The sequence below is a fragment of the Magallana gigas genome, chromosome 8 (assembly GCF_963853765.1).
Source record: "Magallana gigas chromosome 8, xbMagGiga1.1, whole genome shotgun sequence".
NCBI classification, from domain to species: Eukaryota; Metazoa; Mollusca; class Bivalvia; order Ostreida; family Ostreidae; genus Magallana; species Magallana gigas.
The window spans coordinates 11,538,513-11,552,522 of NC_088860.1; the positions used below are offsets into that span (position 1 = coordinate 11,538,513).

Here is a 14,010-nt window from a genome sequence, read left to right on the forward strand (position 1 = left end):
ATTTGGGATTTTTTTATTAGGTAAACAATACTTTTTTTGGAACGGTATATGGAACCCCCCTCCCACGGATTAGGTTTTTCATGATTTTGGGAAAACGGTTTTGTTTAGGTTTTTCATGATTTTGGGAAAACGGTTTTGTTTTTTCATGATTTTGGGAAATATTTTTTTCTTTTAGCTTGTTAAGATATCTAAGGATTAGTCTAGCCCCCCCCCCCCCCCCCCCCCACTTTCAATTTGCTTCCGACGCCACTGTTACAAATGTTTAAGTTTTATTCTGTTAATGCATTTTTTTTACGTTAAATAGAAATAAAAGAAGAAAAGAAGGATAACAGAGATAAAAGGTTTAAAATCAAATGATATACCGTGGAACCGACCCCACAAATTTCTGTTAAAAGTTAGTAACAAACATAATAAGTGTGTTGTTTTGTCGAGGACATAAAGTTTGATATGTAAACAAACTAAAGATAATATATAACTAGTTAATTCATACCTTACTGTAAAATCTCTAAAAAATTCTTCCTCGTCAGTCGTCTGTGCAAACCTGGAATCCATTGCAGGATCGTAATATTACGTCATGGGTAAAGGGGTTCACTCTAACTATTATGGGGCTTAAAAAATCAAGGTATGGTTGAACGTCTGTGTGAAAAATCAGCTCAAGTAACGTTACATGTACGTCCGCCATGTTGCTGTATAGATTTTGAAGGCAATCACGTGACGCGATTCATCCAATGACGTCGAGACATTCTAGTCTGAGGCAAAACAATATTACTTATTAGGTTTGTTACTGACTGTGTACAGAAATTTGTGGGCTCGGTAAAGTCCATAGAAGCGGAGCATATAGATAAGGCAATTGTTGCTCAGGTGAGCGATGTGGCCCCTGGGCCTCTTGTTTGACATTTTTTATCATTGTAATCGTTTTAAAAGTGGCGTGTCAAGTTTAAGATATTTTTAATTTTCTTTGGCAAAAGTTCCATTTATTGTTACTCACAAATAATCTTATTGTTTGATTACCATTTTCGTACCATTTTGGCATTTAGCGGCTATTTCTTTAGCTACAATATCTGTTATATAAGTATATATTCAGATTGGTTGGGTATAACTTACAAACAATAAGTAAATAATGGAATCGGTCGTCATGGACAATAAATCTAGTGTAGATCAATTTGAGTGTTAAATATTTTATTAATTGGATCTAACTAAAACAAGTCTGATAAAAGGCGTATAAAGGTATATCACTATATCAACTTTTAGTCTAATCATATACGTATGTAAGGGGATTTCCCGGCAATAAATGAAAACAGTCACATGCTATTCACTCTAACCAAATATATTTGATGAATGAATGTGAAATTTTAGACTCTGTTATATAATATACTAAAATATATATAATATTATAATATAATATCAAGACATAAAAAATTTGTTCACTATTACAATTGAATTACTAGTATCATAAAATACATTTCCAATGAAATATACACATTTCACTATTTCCATATACATGATAGAAATTACATTTTGGCCAAAATCATAGATAAAAGAATTATTTTAACATACAAGAGTTATCTTTCTTTCACAATAAAACATTAAAATATACAATTATTAATCATACCAATTAATGGAAGTGAGTCCGGTTCCAAACACCGTCCAAAACATCTTCTAATAATGATGCTTATTCATCTGAATATTAAATATATATCTAAATGCATGTTCGTTACAGATAGGTCCTATTCACGATATAAAACATTTAAACATTTCCTTAGAAATATTAGCCACTATATATTTAACTGTATTCACAAAGGTTGTCCATTATATTTATCTATATCCGATATTTCAAATGATGAATACAGTTTCACTTTTCAGATTAAATCACATCTGATATATACAATATTTATAAAGTAATTCCTTCTAAATTCTTAATCCTGGTACTTCATATCATAAACTCATCTTTCTATAAATATAAGTAAACTTACATTGTCTGAATGTCTTCAAGTCTTCAAAATGAATTATTTCGAAAAATCATGGAAATACACTTATCTGTTCAAAATCTTAAAGTGGTCTGCCTGAATTTTTTTCACAAGAAAATGAAAACTCTTGACCAATCAAACCCGGGAATTTTCAATACCAACTCATGAATGTAAAATGTGTGTGGGTGGGTGTGTGGGTGTGTGTGTGTGTGTGTGTGTGTGTGGACCTAAACAGATGGAAAGTTCTAACTGAATACCGTGTTAGAAGATGAAAGAACTAGAATTGATTTTATTTTAATTTTTATAACCTTTTATTTATTTACTAATTTATTAATAATATATTCTATGTTTATTCATTATAAATAATTTTAATTAAAACACATTCACTGCACATATCATACGTTTTACTCTTTAAATCTTTCTTTTTAAACAGCATGATTATGACTACAGAAAAATACAAAAATATTCATACATAACATTTGTTTTTTTAATGTGTCTTGATGCCTTTATGCTAACTGCTTAGGTTCTCCGCCATCCATCGTGTCGTGCGTTAACATTCGAAATGTACTTTATATAATATAGCCCTCAAATGGCCCCCTAAAATGAACATCATCATTTTACTGTAACTTTTTGTTTTCTTTGTACAGATACATTGTATATACGTGATTTTTTTTCTCATAATTTTCATTTTGATTCAAATTTCCTTAATTTAGAAATGTGACATTGCGAAGATAACCTTTTCCTGTCATTTTTGCATTTTTAGCATAAAACGACATGTTTTCAAGCAATCTTTCTTTCAGAAAAAAATAGAGCTCATGCTTGAACAAACAAAAAATCTTAATCAGAGATGTATCTAGCCAAGACTAAGTGATAAAAAAAATTCCTTGTTGAACGCGTCGCTCTATATTTCTCATCCGTAAAAAGATTTTTGACTGATTCTGATTGAATTATAAAAAGGACGTCAATTCTGACATCATATACTGCCAATGAGTGCAAATTTATCAAATGATTATGTGAAAAAAATATCTTATAACAACTGTTCTAAAAAAATAACATAGCAATTAATTGTACTTGAACCACTTTAAAAAATGGCGAATAATAGTAACCAAATTTGACTCGTATCAAATATAGTTCCTTTTAGCTTCATTTCTAGAACTACAGGGACTACATGTATATTGACTAATATATGTAAAATATTCATGGAAAAAAGAATACATTTACTCAGTATTATGCGAATCATGACCTCACTCTTCGGGGTCAGTGTTTCTCGTTTAAAAACGATACATAGATTGCATTTTGAAATTCGTCTTCCCTATTATTACATGTAGATATTCACCAAACAAACTAAACCAGTGGTTATTATACGTGTAATTTAAAAAAATATATATTTTAAGCTGACTTATAAAAATATAGTTGTGTCCTAATGTAGTTTTGGCGTTTTATTAAAATATATTCCTGCAGAATTTTAAACGTAAACAGATGAGAAAAAAATAAGATGCTCTAGCCCACGTGCCTAGAATTGCCATTTTGTTTTTGCGTACTTGATCAAATGCCGAAATATTAAATCAAAAATCGTTGAGTTTAAAAGATTAAAATCAAATGCGGCTGAACAATATCCAACAATGACATGTACATCTTCGTTTGAGCTCGACAATGAGGTAAATTTACTTTAATACATTAAAACTAACTACAAAATCTATAAAAAAAAAAACCAAACCAACAGTTAATTGAGATAGCATGTAAAACAATCATACCTTCTATTTCACCATTTCAAAAAAAACATATTTTTTCAAATGCACGACTACTGGTCAGACACACAATTATACACCAATACATCGATTGAATTTTTTAAAATGTGATAACAATACTTTCAAGTCATTTAAACAAAACATATTGAATTACAGTTTATTGACAATTGCAGATGAAAACCTGGGAGGCACAAAAACTATAACAAAATTAAGATATACGCAGTGATTGCCTTCGGTCCTTTAACAGCTAATGCATGCAAAACAAAATCAAGAATAAGCAATTGCACAAAAATATATTTGTTTTGTATACACAGGCGCGGATTTTCTCTTGAATACTTACAATTACTACTTTAAAATTATTCACCATCTCAATCACAACCACATCCACCACAACCTCCTCCCCCACCACCACCACAGCCACCACCACCACAGCCTCCACCACAGGCTCCACCTCCCCTGCAACCACCAGCTCCACAACCTCCTCCAAAACCACCTCTTTCGCCACATCCATAATCAACATCACCAATACGACCACCATCACCGCCATGCCGAACACGATCACCACCACTTACAACACCAACACCTCCAACATTGCCATTATGGCCACCAGCACTACTAACATTTTTATTATCACCAACTCCTTTATCAGTACCATCACCATTGCCTTTGCGGCTCCCTTTTTCACCTCCAAATTCTCCATTGTTAGAATTGATGACACATCGACTTTGATCCAATTCGATACCACAAGCTTCAGGAACACTGTGTCTGGCAGTGCATCTTGCATAGACGTTTGCACCGTAATTGTAATAAACATAAAAGTTATAAGGTGTCGGGTACAGCAATCCAGCTGCTTTTAAGAGAGACAAGTTCTCGTCTGAAAAACCGGTTGCCTTTGCTAAATCTTTAATTTTCAATAGATGTACATGCTTTGGAGTTTTTTCATCATTAGCACCTTCGATATCTTTAACAGAACAATCTCCCAAATCTCCTTTGTCAGAATTGATGACGCATTGACGTTGATCGGATTCATTGCCACAAGAGTCGGACAAAGGTTTTCCGGCAGCACATCTTGTGCAGAATAGTACAGGGAAATAGCAATACATGTAGTGGTTAGAGGGTGTATAAAATAGCAACAATCCGGCAGCCGTCATAAAGGACATGTTTGCACCTGGTGCCTTTACTACATTGTCTCTCCTTGCATTTTTTTCTGGTGTCCATTTTGAGCGTGGTACACACAGATTATAGAGAAGCGCGACGGAAAATGAAAAAGCCACATATTCAACAATTTTATACGTTTTTGTTCTAGTGCATGTAATTGTACCATTATTGAAATCTAAGGTTAAACCTCCGTATACTAGAGGGTGATTTAGAGAGAGATGAAGCTTTTCCTCTGTTGAAACACTTTTTGGATCAATTTGGTATACCTTCAGTTCCAAATGACCGGGGTTACCAGGAATTTCTTCTCTACCTTGCAGTAGAAATAATTGAATTCGTTGTAAAAATGATTTGATGTATGCTATTATACTAGCTCAAGAAAAATGCTTTTAATTTACCTTACCCCAAACAAATCCTGTCCACTTTCCTACCAGTATCATAGAATCACCGTGTCCAGTTTTTATGAGGATCGCGCGTTCCCCTGCACTTGGATTCAGGGATATATTTCCAGAAGTCTTGAAAAAAAAACCCATCAAAATAAGTATGCTGCTATATCAACAGAAAAAGAATGAGTAAAAAATAGTATATATATATATATATATATATATATATATATATATATATATATATATATATATATATATATATATATATATATATATATATATATATATATATATATATAAAGCATTGAATAGAATCAACAACACTAGGCATCTTTAAAGTGTCGGATCTAATATATAGATACTAAGCCAGTAAACTGAATACTAGTATATATGAATATATAAAGCACTAAAAATGGCTAACGACACGAACAATAGAAATTGTCAAATTTTCGGGACAACCAGTCCCTTCTTCAGGACCAAAAATAAATTACATGAGTAAAAAATAAAGAAAACAAAATCTAAAGCTACTACTAAACTACTTAAAAAACTATTAAAAAAAGAAGAAGAAAAGAACAGCTACATTATAAACATCATTCGTTCACATTCTTAAAGAAGGTGTTGATACTGTCGCCGATCGCTCTAAAGTCTTTATGAACAAATGATGTTTATAATGTAGCTGGGTTTTATTTATAGTTTCTTAAGTAGCAAAGCAATTGTTAAAGATATAAATAGATCTTCAGCGCAGTAAGCGGCCACCGTGCTAACCACTCGACAATATATGCAAAACAAAAATCTTGCATTCGATGACACACCGAATCTAGCGCGCTGCACGGTCATTTGAGATACAGTAAAACGACAATTTGAAATGATCAAGACTATATACATTTCATTTACATGAGTATGAGAGAGAGAGAGAGAGAGAGAGAGAGAGAGAGAGAGAGAGAGAGAGAGAGAGAGAGAGAAATGAAGTGTAATTATTAGGGAAGTCAATTTTACTCGGTAAGCTTAGTCGATTAATCGGAGCTTTTAGTCGAGCGACAGTCGAGTACTAGTTCATTTATTTGAAACTGTCATTTTCAAATTAAATAATGCTATAGCTACGGTCACATACACCGTATCTCAAACTCAAGAACATTTAAAAACTTATGATAATACGCTAGATGTATTTGATTTCAAATAAATGCCGGAGTTATTATCACTCAGTTAATGAGGTCAACTCCATACCGGAAGAAGAAGAAAATTAATTTATTTAAATATCCATTAGCAGATGTCTTAGTTGTCCTTTCTCTTATGACGCTTGCACATGTCATCTTAGGCAAAGCAAATGTGACCTGTATCCTGTTAAGGTATCCCACCCCTCAATGTGCTTGTATCAAGAATTTCTTGATAAGTATATCATTAAAACCTGCAGACAAAACACACTTTAAAAAATACAAAGATGATTGAAGGTCAGTGTTCATCCCTTTGAGTTATGGCCAATTCAAGTTGACATTTTTGCACCTAAAATGCGATTTCAGCCTGATTGGGAATTGTTGTCTGTATTTTTAATTAAGCAAACTGTTTTCTTGAAATATTGTTTTTGATTATGCAAAATGGTCACACTTAATACAGGGACTACGAAAAAAAATTGTACGAAGCTGCATAAATTTTTTTGACCTTTTTGCACTTAAAATAACCAATTTCTATAATAGTTACAATTTGATTTGAAATAGAAATATTTTGAATATCAAGAATTTTATAAGATTAATTCAGTTTGCCTAAATATAAATTCATTATCATTCTGACATAATAAAACACTGTGGTCAGTGATGTCAAATTTTAGATATATGGCTTAAAAGGTAAAATTCTCGCAAAAATTCAGACATTTTCTATATATTTGCATGAATTTACGTTAAATGTCCATCACTCTTTGTACAAATCATATAGGACCTATAGAACATGTTACAAACCTATCAAATGTCAAAAATGTGAATGATGAATAAAGTATTTACTATGATAAAAAGAAAAGTGTATTGAGAATTCATATAATTGCTTGTTTCTGTCATTTTCGATTAAAAAACCTTCCGCAAGAGAAACTAGTTCCCCAAAAACTTGTTTGTTTCTTAAAAAATGGAATTTCTTTATAAATGTTGTGTTTTTATGAAATGATGATCTTTCTGTGAGGTTTAAATGAATAAAATCATATTCCTTTAAAATATAATGAACATCTGCTTGTGACCAAGCGATAATTGATTTCAGGTGTTCTCGTTGACAACTCTAGTAATTATGTAGTGAAAAATGACAATAACAAACTGTCAGCCATCTCAAAAATCCATAAAACGAAATACAAATTCAAATCAGAGCAACACGGACCTGTAAAAAGATAGATGTAGGATCAGGTACAAAGGAGTGATCATCCTCTGCTGACCGGTCACACCCGCCGTGTGTTCTTTGTTGTAATTGAAAACCCCCCGGAAAAGTCCGTAGACAATAAGGTGATTAATAATTGTCTAACAATTAGTAAGAAGTTTCTTTCCCAGAAGTGTCACCAACAGCGTAGAGCAGTGGGTTAGAGGACTAACTACAAATTTGTAAGTCATGACTTTGAATCCCGCTTAGAGTTTTGCTATTGTTACCTCTCCAAATATTTTAAAAGCTATTTTTGGGGGTAAAATATTGTAAAATTGGAAAATTCTAAACCGGTGAAAGTATTTCAATTATAATGTACTTTACTCCACATTAATATCGAGAGATGCCCCATACTACCTTAACTTCTACCATAAGTTGAAGAAAATTAGGTGTCTCTCTAGTTCGACGCTAATATGAATCAAATTATGTGTCAAGATACGATGGATGCTTGTTATAAACTGATTAAAAATCATGCTAAATTAACTCGATCGGTCAAACTATAACAGTTGGTGAATTACTATCTATTTCAAGATTTTTTTAAAAAGATGACAGGACATAAAACATATATCCAAAAAAATTGTCAATATTTTTTTCTATACAAAAATTTCTTTTCACATTGTTGAATTGTTTTAAAAACTAGTTGTGATTGTTTTAGAATAAATCCTTGCATTCCGTAAAAAAGTTATAAAACGCAAAAAAAAAAACCGCACGATAACGCAAACCAATTTTTCTGATACACATACGATCCCGCACGCTACTCGAACGATCACCAACGGAAAAAGAACTATAAATTAACACGATTGGCTTGTCAACAATAACGTTGCTTCCACCGTACAACCAGCTTCTGTCCCCAACAGTAAAGTTATTTCACGTATATTTAACTCTTTGTCGGATTATTAAGTTTTACTAATTCCAAAAGTGATCAAAAATGTCATAATAATGATATATTGAGGTTAACCTGTGATTCAATTGGAAGCTGGTCAGTTCCAATGACATGTGCAACAGCTGCCATTTGGCTGTAGAAAAAAACATGCACAAATGACGTCATCAGGTAAACGTTGTGTATGATCCGGGAGGTGAAAACAACATCTCCATTCAAATTCCGTAATCTAAGAAAAACAATATGAAAAAAATGTCGAGGACTAGGAAAATGAAATAGTAATTTCTTTTTAAAATATTCTTACAATTTGTGTCTTTACTACTGTTCACAGAGTAATGATAATATACCTATGCGTGGCAACTTGACTGATGTTTGTTGCACCTGATTTTATGACTGGAACAAAACGCCACACTTTATCATCATTTGTTGGCATGCTGACCTCTTTAAATGTATCTTGTTCCAAAACTAGTACGATGCCAGCAAGAGATGGACGTCCAATACTTACAATTACGGTACATTTTACTGCTGGTTTTCTGCTTTCCATTATCATGTCTTCTTCCAATTTGAAATCGCCGCCATTATGACGGTTGGGGTTCTTCAGATGTTTCCCAAACTTCACTTTTAAAGTACCAACTACGTTCCACACTTTCCTAAAGAAGGTTTTTGTTGTTAGCTGAAAGATAAGCCAGGCATCAGAAGGACCATATAGAAATTGAATATTAAGATTGTTCCGGGTCATATTCTTTGGCAGCGAAAGTCTCTGAGAAAATTCTTTAGTATATATACTAAGATTTAAATTTTTGTATCTTCGTGTAATTGCGTTATGCGGGGATATCGAAATACTTTTAATAACAACTTCTGCTTCTCTTTCTGATGAACATTCAATGTCTAAATTGGTGGGAATGAAAAGTTCGCCCTTTGGAGAATCTCCACGGTACATGGCACCTGATTTGGCAAACGATTCACCGTATTCATCTTGCCAAAGTTTTCTTGTTTGTTCATATGCATTACAAAGTTTAGACCCTGGGTTTCTATTGCTGTCTGTATCATCATGAATGAGCAGACGACCGAGCAACGACTTTGTGACCCGTTCGTAATCAATCGGATGAAGTTGATGAGTGTGCCAGATCAAATCAATGTCGTAACATGGAACTAAGAACTTTGTCGGATGTTTTTCCTTCAAAAATAGATACTTTTTGTACCTTGTCAATGCATCATCTAGGAACTTTGCATCTCTATAGTGTGGTAGATGAATGTTATAAACAAAATTTCGTTGTCGATGGGTTGCTGCCAAGAGATTAAATGAACTGATTTCACCAGTAATACTTTCATGATGATGTAATGGACTATCAGGCATGTTTCCGTCCATGATGTCCTTGCTTAGCCCAAATGGTTCCTGCGGATAATGACTTGACCAAATCATCCTTGTCAAATCGTGAGCAGCTCTCGATTTAGAAATGGAATGATTGAGCACTTTCTTAAATCGTGACTGACAATACACAGCGTAGTTATGCGGTGATAGCATGTGGCAATGCCACACCCAAGCTATGTCAACTGGGGGCTCTAAGCATTCTGACAAGATATGTTCGTCGTTTTGAGATGCAACAAGAGGAAGCCAAAGGTTCTCGTAGCGATGAATGGAATACTGAAGAACTGCATCGTTCCGAAGGTATTCTAAGCCATCAACCTTGAGCAGAAAGTCGTATTCATCTTGGGCGGCTTTTACAAGGTCCACTCCGAAGACAATATTCTGATAGTTAGTCATGGTTGTTTTTCTAGTTTGGGTACAAAAATATGAACAGTTCGTAAGTCTCGAAGTAATAAAGCTATTATTTAGTTATCTGATAATTATTTAAAAAGTATATTCCATTTGAGAAAAATTGATTTAAAACATAAAACCACAGCAAGAGGTGTCGTTTATTCGGGGCTTCTTTTTCGCAGTCACAAACTTTGCGTAAGTGGGGAAAATGTATAACATTTTTTAAATTGCGTCTGTTTATTTTGCAATCTAAAAAGTTTCTTAAATGAAATAATTCAGGAAATAATTTCAGCGTAATCAAAACTTGCAATTTAAAAGAGATTTCGAAAATTACTGGATACACAATTTATAACCAGATGGTTTGCCCCTACATTTAATGTAAGTGAGGTAAATGTGACAATAAAAATGAAAAATTTTTACTTGCCAAAAATTCAATAATATTTCCTGTATCTATTTAATTTGGTGATAGATAGATTTATTGATCTCGGTCATGTATAAGCGAATATCATAATTCTGAGAAAATAATTGATTTTTTGAAGAATGAAAGTTAAACTAAGATAGATTAATGGAAACAACTGATGCTTTTTTAATAAGTTCTAAGAAATAAGTTGTTTATGCTATAGTATTGCATTGCCTTTTCGTCTATAACTGTGCCATGCCAAATTCATGGCGAGCTTCCCATTTATTTTGAAAATTATTAAATAACATGTTAATTTGAACACTATTGAATGTAAAAATGTTATGAAAATAATATAGTGGTAATAATATTGTGGTATTACCAAGTCGAAAGGAATTGCTGCCCGTTTTCTTTTTAGGTGAAGTCAAATACATCCATGTATTTTGCAAACATCTGATTGAACTTTAAAATGCTTTTTCAAATTTATTTTAATTAGTATGCATGCGTAGATGACATGGTCCGGACTCTAAAAAATTATCAAATTGTTCTAGATAAAAAATAATTTTTTTTCACTTACCAAAAAACCTATGGTCGATCTTAAAACTTTTTGTAATATTGCTTGTTGTTTTTTTCTCTATATGTATCCGATGTCTAGCTCCTGTACCAATCAGATGCTATTTACTACATACTACATATTCACATGACTGATTAACACGGATTCAATTTAATTAAAATTAGACCTTTCATCTCGCTCTCCTACTATGTATGGTTACAGCTCGACCGTAACCATACATAACAGAGAGCGAGATGAAAGGTCTGATTTAAATTAGATTGACACGGATTCAGCCTGTAATTTTTTTCTAAATACTTTGAGATGAATTATAGTATCAACTTATACTACGTTTTTTGTTTCACAGAATCTATTAATATTACATATATGTATTTGCAGCATACGTGTAAATAAATCATCATACAGGCAACGCTGCGAATTCTGAATAAATACTTACTTTCAATCAATCTACAATTCTATGATATTAGCGTGTAAATAAAAAAAGCATGTTTTGAACACTGTGGTATAATTTTAAACGTTTTAAGGTATTTGCCTTAGTTTATCAATAAAACGATATTTTAATTTATAGAAATAACTTACGGACATGTGAAAAACTTTTCTTACTAGTAAAATGATAACAGTGCGGTATGACGGTACTAAAAAATAATGTTAAACATTTTTCTATCTAGTTTAATTAGGCAGTTACAACATTTGTTTAATTCGCATGTGTTCATACTTATAAATAACTTGGATACTTGGCGTTTATTTTTTATCAAATGTAAACTTTTTGTGACGCAGATCCGTTTTGGCGATAAGAACACTAAAAAGAAATTTTTAAAAAATGTATTTTACTTGTTTTTGAAGTCAAGATGTGAAATAAAATTTTATCGCCTATAATGCAAATGAAACTGACAAAGTTTCCTTTCGTCAGTAAACATTTAAATGTTTTATGTCACGTAGATCTGTGTAATATAAAGTTGAATGCACATTATAACCTTGACTGGTAAAATCGAAGAGTGTTACTTCATTTGTAATGTAAATGTATGCCAGGTCCTAATGTATCATAAAAAATTGAAAAAAAAATTCTGAAAGAATTTTCTAGAATCAAACTTTTCAAAAATGCATATCAATAAGGCTAACGTATGCACAATGTAAACGATCTACCAAATACTCTGAGTTATTAAGGTAGTATCGGACACCTGTCGATAATAGTTTTGATTAAGTACATCATAACATAAACACTTTCATCATTTTTAATTTTTCAAATTTTTCAATATTTGACCAAAATAAATGTTTGAAAAGTTTTTGGAAAGGTAAAAATTATAAAAGTCCAAGGGAGATTCGAAATTATGAATAACAGTTTCGTAGTGAACGGTCCAAGCCAAAGAAATTGCTAACATGAAATATGCATATTAATTCATTACTAACAAACAGCAGGGAATGCACATAAAACAATACAAAACACGGAATCAAATATCACGAAATGAACTTTCCAAAAGTTTTCACTTAGGCACAATTTACAGAATCTAGAAAATATGCAGAACCATTAAATTGGCATGGGACTTTTGTGGATAATAATGATGATAGAAGTAGATAATAATAAAAATACTTTCATAGTTTTAAGTAACAAGAAATAAAAGCGGAAAAACAAAGATATCGGAATGATGTATCATTTGTTCAATCGATATCGAAGAATCTATATACCTGTGTAACCATGCTTTTTCAGGCGGTGTTTGAAGTTTAAAGTACTGTAAGTTTTTTACACACTATGTCGCAGCATTTATACCTAAATGATAAATATTTTATCAGGTGATTTATGCAGGTAGCGTTTATCGTTAGTATGAGATATGAGGTAAATATTTTCCTTGCAAAAAATACTATAATTTCAGTGCCTGTAGACCTTAGTCAATATCTCTTCTCTCACGTAACCTACCCTTCCCTCCCTACCGACTGTCCCTCCTATTAAGTTTTAGTTAATGAACAATCAAATACTCAAATGATAGACGCATTAGTTATTCATTAAACTGCATCATGAGAATTTTTTTAATTATTACTTTATAAAATGAAGCACTTACCTTGTCTCACTTTTAGTGATTTACACGTATAACATAGTATACATTTTCTTCTGCTGTTCAAGATATTCAAGAATGTTCTCAGTTTAACTGCTAGTCTACGACTAATATTGACTACGGTCCAGTGACCACTTGTTGTTTGTGTTTTGTCGAACTCTATTAATAGATTTAAAGTGAGTAAACAGGATACGTTATGTGCAGACGTAAACAGGCGACAAGTTTTGTCCTTCAGAAGGGTGGGTCATAGATGATCTACTAAACTATGTGATATTTTCATAACAAGGTAAAATGACAATTATGATAACATGTTTCAATATGTTTACGTTTTTACTGCAAAAGAAAAACGAGAGCAACGCAAATAAGTTATGTTCAAAAAACATACACTATCTTCAAATCTACTACAAATTTTCTTAAAAGGTTTTTTCTCGACCTCGAGGAGGTTAAAAGTGCATGCATTTTTAATCAGGTTAATAATAATATATATAAAATACAATTATGAACTTTCATTCCAATACATAATATTTGCCGCCTCCAGGGAGAATTTGGGTTTGTCGAAAAGGTAAGAAGGGTTATGGATATACGCGTTTTAAATTTCATTTATTTTGAACTCAATATACATATGCGTATAATCTAATGCATATTGTATATTTAAAAAAGATGCATTAGCTAACAACCTAATTTTGTAACAATATGCTTGAATTGAAAAAA

At 32.2% G+C, this 14,010-nt stretch overlaps 1 non-coding gene across 3 annotated transcripts; it reads right to left on the minus strand.

Annotated features, from left to right (window-relative positions):
* Positions 1-1,162: 1,162 nt before the first annotated feature.
* Positions 1,163-13,990, minus strand: LOC105333077 (uncharacterized). Of its 3 annotated transcripts, XR_010708518.1 has the most exons (6): positions 13,306-13,990; positions 11,258-11,338; positions 8,872-10,299; positions 8,603-8,753; positions 5,274-5,385; positions 1,163-5,183 (listed from the first exon to the last, which is right to left on the minus strand). It is a non-coding gene; the product is annotated as an uncharacterized protein (transcript). The 3 variants fall into 3 exon arrangements; XR_002200133.3 differs by lacking the exon at positions 11,258-11,338 and having other exon boundaries at positions 13,306-13,989; XR_010708519.1 differs by lacking the exon at positions 11,258-11,338 and having other exon boundaries at positions 8,872-9,197; positions 13,306-13,986.
* Between the last annotated feature and the right edge of the window lie 20 nt (positions 13,991-14,010).